This window comes from Cupressus sempervirens, chromosome 6, assembly GCF_028749045.1.
Source record: "Cupressus sempervirens isolate cs-2001-9-10 chromosome 6, ASM2874904v1, whole genome shotgun sequence".
Lineage (NCBI taxonomy): Eukaryota > Viridiplantae > Streptophyta > Pinopsida > Cupressales > Cupressaceae > Cupressus > Cupressus sempervirens.
The window spans coordinates 415,062,365-415,075,232 of record NC_143123.1 but is presented as its reverse complement, the minus strand read 5'-3'; positions in this window follow the sequence as shown (position 1 = coordinate 415,075,232).

Sequence of the window (12,868 nt, the reverse complement as noted above, 5' to 3'; positions counted from 1 at the left end):
GAGACTTTGAATCCCTATTAGGAGATTCCAACCTTGTTAGGAGTTTTGCCAACCCTATTAGGAGTTGTGGAAGATAGCTGAACCCACTATTCAAATAGCTTTAGGATTAGATTGATGAAGCCATTGACCAATTGACCTTGGTACTATTCCTTTCAAAATAATAGATGTGAAACAAGCTTTTACTTCTTCCTTTGTCCAGTACGTCAAACTTTTTCTCCTTCAGACCATGCAATCAGATCTATAACTCTATACTTAGTAACAATATCCCTTAAGGTCACTTACATGCATTAGTAAGTCACTCTGCTTCTATAGTGCTTTGTTGCTCAATAATTTGCAAGTCTTATCTACTCTTTATATGTTAAACATGGAAAACATCTTTCCTTTATACCATGCTCAATAATAAATCCTTGACTCAACTTCCCACTTAATTATAATATGTTAATTAAATGAATACACATTTAAATAATTTTGTCGGCTCATAGTTATAAACAAACTTTCACATGTGTGACTTCTGTACATGCACACTCTCTAACGTCATCAATGGCCAACATACTATCTCTAGTTAACTACACAACCTTTCACTGTATTTGTGATGAACTGTAGCAATCACACAATAGGAACTGCTTTCCTAATACTATGTTTCCATACAATTTTTTGTAGACCAATCATATCTTCCATACACTATTAAATTAGGTTCTATGCACTTACCTTTGTAACAAAGACATACTGTAGTATGTGTTGGAAACTATGCATTAACAGATAAGTAATATATTGTTCTGAATACAAAAATCATAGTTTTTTGCTCTATCAGTCTTTACAAACTTATTACTATGTTATCATCAATGACAAACATAGTCATGAATACATCATATCAATGTTTTGCAATGCTCCCCCATAGCATCAACATTCATGCTAACATGGTCTAGTCTGATGGTGTGACAAAAGGACTATCACCATGATCAACATTGTAAAGTATGATGAATGAATATTTAATTTCATTGATCATTTTTCTTACCTCTACCTTAGTAATTACATATTCCTTCTCTTTCCTCTCCTTATCCTTGTCTTTCTCTTCTTCATTATCAATTATCTCTGCCTCATTTTTGGCTTCCATCATTATATCCTAAATCTCATTATTAGATACAAATTTATCCATAAAAAATCTTGTTCCTTTTCTTCATGTGAAGCATCAAGAGTTATAGGTACACCATATACACAGAAATATGGTCCTTGAATTATAGTAAAGAATTGGTTCACATCTTCTAATTCATCAAGAGCATTCACTTTTTGCTCCTTAGTTGTTATTCTGACAGGTCTAGATGTTGTTTTAGGTATTCCTTGGTAATTAATCTCTTTTAGGACTTCTACTATAGCCTTCTCTATTTATTCTATATTTTCTTCATAAAATCTAGCCATTATCTGAATAGTTCTCATTTTTGTTCTTATTTTAGGTCTAACCTTATCCAATATATCCTTTATTTCATCTACTATAACTTAAGTTCATAAGTCACAAAGAGTTTTGTCTCTTATCCTTTGGTCTTCTTCTAAAGTGAATTATCTTCTAACATCAAGCTTGTCATATCTTACATCAAGTATGCTACCCTTTATTGCCAACAAGCTCTTTTTGAAGTTTAAGAGATATCTAACAACATAATTTTCAAGTAAGACTCGATCACTATCCTCATACCATTCACAATACTTTGAAGATGATTAATATTTCCTTCATTCTCTATCTTTTGCAACTTCTATCTCTAATCTATTTTGGCTACCTTGACTTTACCCTTTGTTCTCTCTATTTTCTTTGGTTCACCGGTAATCATTGTCTTGGTTACCTCAGCCTTCTTAGGACTAGATCATTGTTCTTTATCCTTCTATCTAGTTATTCTTGTAGGTGTATTTTGTGCTTATTTCCTAGTCTTAATTGGAGGGGTTTTCCTTGTGGATTTCTTGTTGATCTCTATGCCTAAGCTGCCTATTAGTGTCCAAAAACTTAGTCATTTACTAGGCAAGGTTGGAAGGTCATCATTTCCACCGAGTCATCTAGTGAAGGCCGAGTAAACAAGGACTCATTTATTTTTCATTACATGATGAGAAAGTTAGATATTTTTAAGCTCCCCAATTGAGACTAAGTGCATATATAAGCCGAGATTATACCGTTAAGACCTAGTAAATTGGAAGACAATTTTTATTAAGTAAACAGAAAAAGAAGTGTGTAGAAGCTAAGTGTTAGCATGAATGTTAGGTATGATCAAGTGTCATAACATTCAGATGTTGAGAAAATCAATTTGTCATATGAGTTTGTAATCACATAGACACCTATGTAAACCATTTTTGGCCAACTTCTATACAATATTCAATGATTGTAGAGATAGTTAAGATAGAGTTTGCGTGTCTTTATAGGAGGTATTAATCCCAAGGAAAGAAAATCCACCAATCAGAAAATCAAAAGAGAAATGATAAAAGAGAAGAATTGTGAACCATTGATTATGATCTAGAACATTCAAAGATCATCTATTTAAAGAGGGTTCTAACCCTAGGATCACAAGAAGCATGTGTGTGTGAATGAATGGGTGAATGTGCAAGTGAAGGAGTAAACAATGATAGAATAGAGAAAGAATGGCTAAGTCTGAAAGGAGATTAGGTAGAGCAATCCAAGTAGTGAAGGATAGAATGGAGATATCAAATTAAGAGATTAGATTGAGACATTGAATAGAGGAGATCTAAAATCAACTTCCAGAGCACACCGAGGGCTGGGTACTAAATTTGGTTCAATAGATTAAGTCGAGGAAAATATCTTAACCAAGTGATCCTAAAAGGTCTATGTAAATATCTTAATAAAGTCCTTGATTGTAAGTGTAAAATCCTTTAATATGGTAAGACCTAATAGTCTTAAAGCTATTAATAGGGTAGACCCCTCATAGGGTAGATCATATATCATGATCAAACATTGTAACCCTAATAGGTTAACTTTATTCATGCAACAATGAAGACTTGTGGGTTTCATCCCCACTCTAGTTTTACATTAATATTGAAGTGTTTCTAAGTAACCAAATCATTCATGTTATATGTTGAATATTTTCTTAGGTGTGTTGTTTTAATTTTTATTTCAACATTGTAGTTTTGATGTTAGATCTAAGATATGAGATGAATTAGGTGTGAGATCAATAATTTGTTTTTATAAGTAAAAGTTTAAGATCTTGATTGTGCAACAACCCCCCACTTTAAGTATCCTTTTTTCCATTAAATCCTTCCAACAATTGGCATTAGGGTCTAGTTCTCTTGGAAGAAGTCTAACAACTTGAGAGGATCATATCTTGGAGATAGAGGCATACTAGATGGAAAAAGTCATTAATAACCAAATGATTGAAATTTGTATCATATTGCAACTATTGGAAATATATGTGATAGGCTAAGTTACTAAGAAGGGAGGGGTGAATTAGTAACCTATAAAACTTAATCCTTTATTCAAAATTAATCCTTCATCTATATTCTGATCTAATTGCATGCATTAAAAAAAAAAACTGAAAGCATCAAAACATTCATAACACTTTTGACACACAATATGGTAACCCAAAAACCTTCCAAATAGAAACTAAAACTAGGGTAGGGATGATACCCATAGCTTTAGTACTATAGTATAAAGTTGGCCTATTAAAGCTTACAATGATAACTTCTAATGATCTACTTTGTTAGGAGCAATAAGGACTACTAGGTCCACCTTGCAAAAGGATTTACAAACATATAATGAAGTATGCACTTGGTAAAGAGATTTACAAAAGACTATTAAGTATACCTTGTGAAAGGATTTAACTGATCCACCTATTAGGATGAAATAGTGATTGATCTTTGATCTATAACTTGATTTTCTGAGTGAGATTCCTTTGATTGTATTGATCACCTTGTTGTGATATATAAATCTTTGCTACTCTGTATACTGTTGTAGCCTTTGTACTTCATACTTTTTGTTCTTCTCTACTTATTACATTACTTACATACTATATATTAGATGCGATACAATACATTACATAATATACCAGTCCAAATTACAATTCAACAGAGTTGGCTACAATACAAGTTTACACAAAGTTAGCTCAATTGTAAGAACTTGAGTTCTGAAGACTAGCTCGGTGAAGTTTTGATACTCAACATCTACTGTCAATGCTTGACATCGTCATGCATTTGGTAGATGTAGAAGCTCAGTCCATACTGATCACTTCTAATTAGTCTGAACTCAGTCTGCATTGATAACTCAGTGAGTACTATGAAACTCAACATATAAATTGAATCACTTGATTCACACTGCATAGCTCGGTCAATACTATCACAATGAGCTCAGTATAAACTGAATCACTTGGTTAACACTAAGTGGCTCAGTCAACATTGGATTCACATCACTGTAACTGTGAACTCAATAAGCACTTATGAACTTGGTTTGCATTGAGGAACTCGGTATACACTGAGATGCTCAGTTTACACTGCTTATCACCAACTTGGTAGAAACTACTCAGCACAAACTGAATACTATTCTTTGAACTCGGTAGCAACAATAGAACTCAGTAAAGCCTAAAATTCTTGGTTAACACTATTAACTATACAATAATCTTGGTAGATACTATCTTTCTAAATAAGTGTGCATCACTAATAACAAACATGACTGTAAAGTCAACAATATCCCCCTTTGGCATTAGTGACAAAAACACTTATTAGTCAAAACTAAATTTAAAAAGTTCAAGAACACCTTTATTTCATCATTTGTGTCTTCAACTCAGTAAAGTACTCTGTTTTTGGGATTTTTTAGAATTTCTTTTGTAAGAGATGTTTCTCTGAGTAGCTGTACATATATGATATGATAATTCTCCACCATACATACATACATACATACATACATACATACATACATAAATATATATATACAATATACTTTACATCTTTTCACATATGATATATACATTTTCTCTTCCTTTATGTATACTACATCTTAAATTATATCTTCTCCTCTTTACAATATACATCTTCTCCCCCTTTTTGACATTAATGCCAAAGATGTATGCTATATACTATATAGTAATGTTAAAATGTGACAAGAAATTTGAATGTACCTTTAGAATCCGCACCATTGTCTTGTCCTGGTTTTCTTGCAACACCTTGCATGTGTGTAATGCAACTTGAACTTTCGCTAATTTTTTTATCATGTGATCTGCAATTGAGAAGTTGTTATCATGGATGAGGGTTTTAGCATGTGCAATATATTTCTACAGTGCATCCATGTTTGAGAGAATCATGTCCTTTATGTTTACTAGTCTAGCTCTTATTCTACTTCTTCTCTTAGCAATTTTGCCTACATATCAGTTAAAATTTTGATCTTTGTGTAGTAGGTAGAGCTATAACTCGAGTCAAGTTGCAACTGTTGTGCACTTGCCTTTAGGTCTTCATCAATCTTTGAAAGTTTATCTTTGATTTCCTTGGTGAAAATTGAAGTATCACAGAGTTTATCGAATAATGAAGTCACATTTTTGCAAGAGGTTTCCAATGAGCTTAGAATAGTAGATAGATCTACTTGATGAATTACAATCTTTTATGTAATCAGCTCCAAAACTTTATTCTCAAAGTTCTTATCCACTCTCTACAACAATTTCTCCTATCCATTTAAAACTTCATTGAATTTCTAGACTACCTCTACTAACTGATCCAAAATTGGTTGAGAAGTGTCAACCTCTGTACTGAGTGCCTCTACTAGAATATTCTTTGCATCTTCAAGCACTTGAAATTCTTTATTTCTTTCTTCTGTAAGCCTCTGCTTCTTAGCTTTCTTTTAAAGTAGCTCTCCAAATATATACATTTGATCAGGATTAAGATTGCAGGTGTCCCAATTTAGAATAACAATCTCCTCATCAAGATCAATTTCATCTTCTTTCTCTTTGCCTTTACTAAAAAATTTCTACTCAGTTGAGGCTTGGTCTCAACTATCTTTGTACTTATTAATTTCATGCTAGGAATGGAAATAATGGTAGAAATAGTAGGACTAGCTAAAAAAGTAGATACTATACTTATTGATGAAATTCCTTGTGTAATCAAAATTGATGAAGGAGGAATTGTTGATTGCTTGGTAGATGAAGTGCTTATCACTTCTATCAATGAAGTACTAAGCTGAATAGGTGCAAAAATTGATTGAGTGATGGTACTTGCAATGTTTAACACAATCAATCCTACAATAGCTTTCTCTAGGTTTAATGTTTTCAATGCTTAGCTCAGAGAATGAGGAAGTGAGGCTATGACCACTGCTGCAATTTTCTCTAGGTTAGTCTTCTCTATGTTCTAAACTATAAGTAAATCTTCCTTGGTAGCTTCCTATCCCTATTCTTGATCTTCATCATCTAAGTTATCACAATGTGTTATTTCTTCATCATTATTACCTTCTTATTCCGTGTCATCATTATCACTAATATTAACAACAAAATCACTCTTCTTATGAAGATTATAGATGTTTTTCCATGTGTTTGTAGCATTTTTTACTACATGTTCAATGTCATTGATCAAAATTAGACAATTTTTAAACTTCAAGGTAATATTTTCTTCATTCTTCTTTAAGGATTCTTTTACTTCCTTGTCACTTAAGCTTGGCATGAGTTGCCTTGGGCTCTCCTCATATATGTCTTTAGCAATTTTCCTTGCATGCTCCCATCTTAGCTTTTTCTTTTCCATTAGCTCATTTGGAATCTACTAAGTAAGTTGATCTAGAGAATATTTCCATTTTCCTAGTTTAGATATGACCATGTCTTCAACTTGCTTCTACTCCTCTACAATTCTAGTTTCATATCTTAATGCTTTGAAGTTTTCCATACTAGCTCTAGTGTTAATTACTTTCAACTTTTCTTAGAAAGAGGGTGGTGGCTTTTTGAAGATTACATCTCCACCTTGTTTCTTCCTAGATGCCCTCCTCATGAACATAATAGTAGACGGTTTGGAAAGTTTGGTTATAATAACCTTACCTTTCTTCTTTATAGGTTCTTCTTCTTCTTCTAACTTTTCTTCATCTTCTATTTCATCATCCTCAATGTCATCTCCTTTGCCTTCAGTTAACATAAGAGTGGAGTTGGTTTTCAATTTTGTAATTCTCTTCTTTCCTTTGTTGACTACTTGAGGGAGTTTTATTTCAAGTTCTACTCTTTCCTTTAATTCATGATAGGTGCCAAAGTATGCAACTTTTGGGTCAATAGGCTCATTTAATAGTGCTTGAATAATGTCCTTAGTTTCATCAATGTTAACCTCATAACCTAGAGGCTTGACCCATACATTTCTTGATCTAACTGCTTGAATATATACTTTATCATAGTCAACCATAAAACAAATATCATCTTTGTAATCATCAACAAGTTTCTTGGGTATCCTAAGTTTGTTATTCATATTTTTCTTAAATGCATCAAAGTAGTTATCCATAATACTAGTATATTTTTCTCCCATGTTAGCTATATATTCATTGATCTAATAAAGAATGGGTGCAACCTTCCTCCATACAATAGTACCTTTAGAAGGGAAAAACTTTTGCACATAGAAAAATAAACAAGTTAAGAGAAAAATGACCTTACAAGGATTGTTCTTTGAAGTTCTTATACTCTCCATATTTTTGTTGAATTGATTCAACATCAACTTGGCAAGGTCAAGTGACAAATTATTTTTGACCACTTTGTATGCGAGATCCACTACTTCACATGATGCACTGTTGAGTCTGCTCAAACTATATATTTTGTGCATGTTAACATGTATCCCAAACTTTAATTCCATATCTGTAACACAACAGATCTTCATTCCCCTTCCATCCCACTTGGCAAGGGTTTTCTTTTCTATCTTGACTCAACTTAGGGTTTTGGTCATTTTAGCTTTTGCCAACATTGGAAGACTAGTTATCCTATGGATCATATTCTAGGTTATCACAATAGGTTGATCTAACCACAACTAACCATTATGTATACAACTGAGGATAAATCTTATCCATTTGATCTAAAATCTTGTGGCATTTGAGGAATATGAGTCAAATCCTTTACTTCAAGGTGTTGATGCTTTGGTTTTAACACACCATTCACACACAATTCTCTCAATGATTCATCCATTTCCAAAGTTCCAATATCTTGAGTAGCACACCAAAAATGTGAACAAATATCATTTATCAATAGTACTTTTGATAGAATTTGAGATTATACTCTACTCAAATCTAGGGTTTTCGCGACAACCAGACTTAGCTTGAAGTCTGGTGCCTTTCATTCCATGCCTTGAACTAACATTTTTGACCCTTTCTTAGATTTTATACTAGTGGATGCCATTTTCTTGGTAGGGTTTAAGAGAACATAAAATCTTTAATAGTAATATGCTCAGATCATTTAGATGCTCAAAAAATTCTTTGCAAAAATAGCTTTGAAAAATTTGTAGTGATAAATTACTTCAATTTCACCCTCTTGTCAAATTATGCCTTTCAATTTCCATAAATGCCTAGTACAATTGTTCACTCAAATCACAAACTATCTTTCACTTCACTTGCATTAAGTGCTTGATAGAGTCATCCAAGACTCAGTGACCACATAACAATTTTAGTAGCTCCTGACCTTACTCGGCAAGGTCTACAACCCAACTTCACTTAGTAATGACTCACATATCCTTCAATGCTTGATGATCCCTTTGCATCTTGAATGCTATTATGGATCTTTCATTCTACTAACCGGAACTAATGTGAGATATCTTCTTCAGAATCCTAGTTCTAGTTCTCCTTGTGAGAGATCAAGTGGAAAAGCTTGAGTCACCCAATTCTTGAGTGACATGTTCATCGTTTCTTGAACTTGCATTCTCAGAAGATTTTGGAATCCATTGTTGTCTCTATTTTCTTTTGGTATTAGCCTTGGCTTTCTTTTCATCTTCAATTATTCTAGTATTCATATAGTTCTTGGTAAGATGACCAAGTTCTATACAAATGAAACATCTTGTCGTAGTGTCTCTTGTCCTTATGTGATGTTTTACACAATTCACTCCAATGTGTTTGAATTCTCCATAGTAATGACATTTGCACCAAGTGTTATAGTCCCAACCAAATATAGCTTTTACAATTTTTTCTATTAGGTTCAATATCTTTGTTTTGCATTCTGAAGATTTGTGCCCATGCTTCTTACATTTATGACATTTGCCTTCAAAATTAGGTTTCTCTTTGTATTCATTAGCTCTATGAGCACGTTGATCGCAATTGTAACATCTTCAATTGAATTTGGCTTTCCCATTGCTCCAACATTTGTTTGATGTATGGCCTATCTTACCATAGTGACTATAAGTAAGTCTTTAATTCTTTTGATTTCCTTGCTTGGATGATTCACTTTCTTTTGTATATCCAATCCTTGCTTTTCCTTTTTGTCTGTAATGGCTTTGCTCATTCAATTAATCCATGTTTTCTTGAGATTCCATCATCCTATCATTGATTTTATTTTTAATTTTTAGGTCATTCGACAATCTTTCATTTTCTAATCTTAGATTTATGATTTCTTCATTTGCATTGGTGAGCTGATTAATGAAGTCTACTTGCTAAAGGGATAGGAGTTGAATTTCATTGTTCTTCCCTTCTATCTCTTCTTTTTTCTTGTTTTTCTCTTCCATGACTTCACACAGTCTTACTAACTAAATATCTTGCTCTCTTCTCAATTTTCTTACTTCTTCTTGAAGGTTATCATTTTTCTCTAATATTTCTTTGATTGCTACATTGGCTTCATCTAAATTGTTTGAATGGTTGTCTTTAATTCTTTCTTCAATGTAAAGTTTTTCATTCATTTGGATTACAAAATATTTTCTTCTTTTTGGGGATTGAGAGAGTTGTTCCTTTGCTTTCTTGAGTTGTCCAATAGCCAATTCCAAATCTAGCTTCTCATTGTCAATAGCCTTATCAAGTTTGAATACCTCCATAGCCTCTGACCTTTTCTCAAGCTATTAAACTTCTTTCCTAAGAACCACAATGCTCTGATACCAATTGTTGGAAATATGATAGGCTAAGTTACTAAGAGGGGAGTGGTGAATCGATAACCTATAAAACATAACCCTTTATTCACAATTAATCATTCATCTATTTTGATCTAATTTCATGCATTACAAAAAAAACTGAAAGCATCAAAACATTTGTAACACTATTGACACACAATATGGTGACCTAGAAACCTTCCAAATAGAAAGTAAAACTAGGGTAGGGATGATACCCACAAGCTTTAGTATTGTAGTATAAAGTTGGCCTATTAAGCCTTACAATGATCACTTCTGATGATTTGCCCTATTAGGAGCAATAAGGACTACTAGGTCCATCTTGCAAAAGGATTTACAAACATACAATGAGTATGCATTTGGTAAATAGATTTATAAAAGACTATTAAGTCTACCTTATGAAAGGATTTAACTGATCTACCTGTTAGGATGAAGAAGTGATGATCTTTGATCTACAACTTGGTTTGCTAAGTGAGATTTCTTTGAGCATAATGATCACCTTGCTGTGATATATAAATCTTTGCTACTCCTTATACTAATGTAGCCTTTGTACTTCCCACTTTTTGTTCTTCTTTGCTTATTACATTACTTCCATACTATATATTGCATGTGATATAATACATTACATATATACCAATCCAAATTATAATTCAGAAAAGTTGGCTACAATACAAGTTTACACAAAATACACAAAGTTGGCCCAACTAAAAGAACTTAGGTTCTAAAGACTAGCTCGGTGAGGTTCTGATACTTGACATCTACTATCAATGCTTGACATTGTCATGCATTCAATAGACATAGAAGCTCAGTCCATACTAATCACTTCGAAGTAGTTTGAACTTGGTCTACACTGGTAACTCGGTGAGTATTGTGAAACTTGACATATAAACTAAATAACTTGATTCACACTACATAGCTCGGTCAACACTATCGCAACGAGCTCGCTATAAATTGAATCACTTGGGTAACACTAAGTGGCTTAGTCAACACTGGATTCACATCACTATAATTGTGCACTCAGTAAGCACTGATGAACTTGGTTTATACTAAGGAACTTGACATATACTGAGATGCCCAATTTACATTGCCAATCACCAACTTGGTAGAAACTGCTCAATGCAAACTAAATAATATTCCTTGAACTTGGTAGCAACTATAGAAATTGGTAAAGCTTGAAATGCTTGGTTAATACTGTTAACTATACAATAAGCTCAGTAGATACTATCTATCTGAATAAGTGTGTGTTACCAATAACAAACATGACTATAAAGTCAATAGCAACAACTTGAAGGAGTAGGAGAAGAGTTAAGAAAATCCTTGACAAAAAGGAAAGAGTTGGAAATTTAGCAAAATGACACACAATACCAGGAAGTTGATGCAGAATGACTATTTGATAGTGGAGAGACTAGTGATAGCAATGCAACAATAGAAGAATTACTAGAGAAGAAAAACATTTTGAGCAAAGAGGTAAAAGAAGTCAAGAGAGAGAAAGAAACCCAATCAATAAGACTATGTGGAGTGATAGAGAAAAAGAAGAAAGAAGATGAAGACAAAATCATGGATGAAGAAGATAAAGATAGATGACAACTAGACTTGAAGAAAGAGCATTTGAAGTATAGAAGCTCAGAAGCTCACAAAAAATCATTTGGATATGATGAATTAGATGATAATTGCTACTCAGGAAGAAAACATGAAGGACACAAAGATCACAAATTTAAGGTCACAGAATGAGCAACTAAGAAATGAGTTGAAGACTAAAAAGGAACTTCTAGAAATAATGAACAATCCAAGTAAAACTATCAAATGCTTTGAAGAATTGATGAGATCACCTAGATAAAAAAGAGATACTTATGGACTAGGATACAACAAGAACTTTTCATCTACTAAAGAAGAAGAATCATCAAAGAGTGGAGAACAAAGAAATGGAAAATCCAAAGGCAAGCCTACATGTCATCATTGTGGTAAACTTGGACACACAACCAACATTCGCAGAAGCAATAATGGTATGCAAACTTCTAAACCTAAGTTTATTGGTAATTGTTTTAATTGCAAGAAGGTGGGAAACCAAGCACATGAATGCAAATCAAAGAAAAGTGAATCACCCACTACATCTAGATTTGAAGGAAATTTCTATAATTGTCATAAATATGGACATAGAGTTCATGAGTGCAGATCCAAGACAAAATCTAGCTGGACATTAGAAAAATAAGCACATGCACCAAGAAAAGGTAATACACACCATTCGGATTACAATACAAGGTATAACTGTCAGTACTATGGAGAATATGGGCACATTCCAAAGAATTTCATTAAGGCACATTTCAAAGGAAATTACAAGAAATGGTTGAATTGAGAACTAGTCTATTTTAGTTGTCTCAAAGTTGGACATGTTAGTAGAAAATACAAAAGAAGAGCACTAGCACTAAACAATGGAAATGACAAAGGTTGAGGTAAAGAAAACATGGAAAGAATTAGTGGAAGTTGGGAGCAGTGGATCAAGAAAAGCTAGGATCACCCAATCCAATGGATCAGATGATCACACCACAACTAACTAAGTGTAGAAGGTATGTAGGAACTATATATTTAATTATATACATTAGTTCCTAACAAAAACATGCTAAAATTTCATATCTACATAAGAAAAGATGCATCAAGAACATATTCGTAGAAAGAAAAGTGAAAGAGAATCATTTGCAACATGAAGTACCAGGCATCAATAATATAGTCTGTATTGACCAAGCATTGTAGTATAGACTACGTGATTGACTGAAGTGATGTGTTGACCAAATGAGTTAGTATTGGCTAATTAAGTTAATATTAACTAAGTATTTGTAGGTAAGCATAGAGACTGATATATTTATTGAAT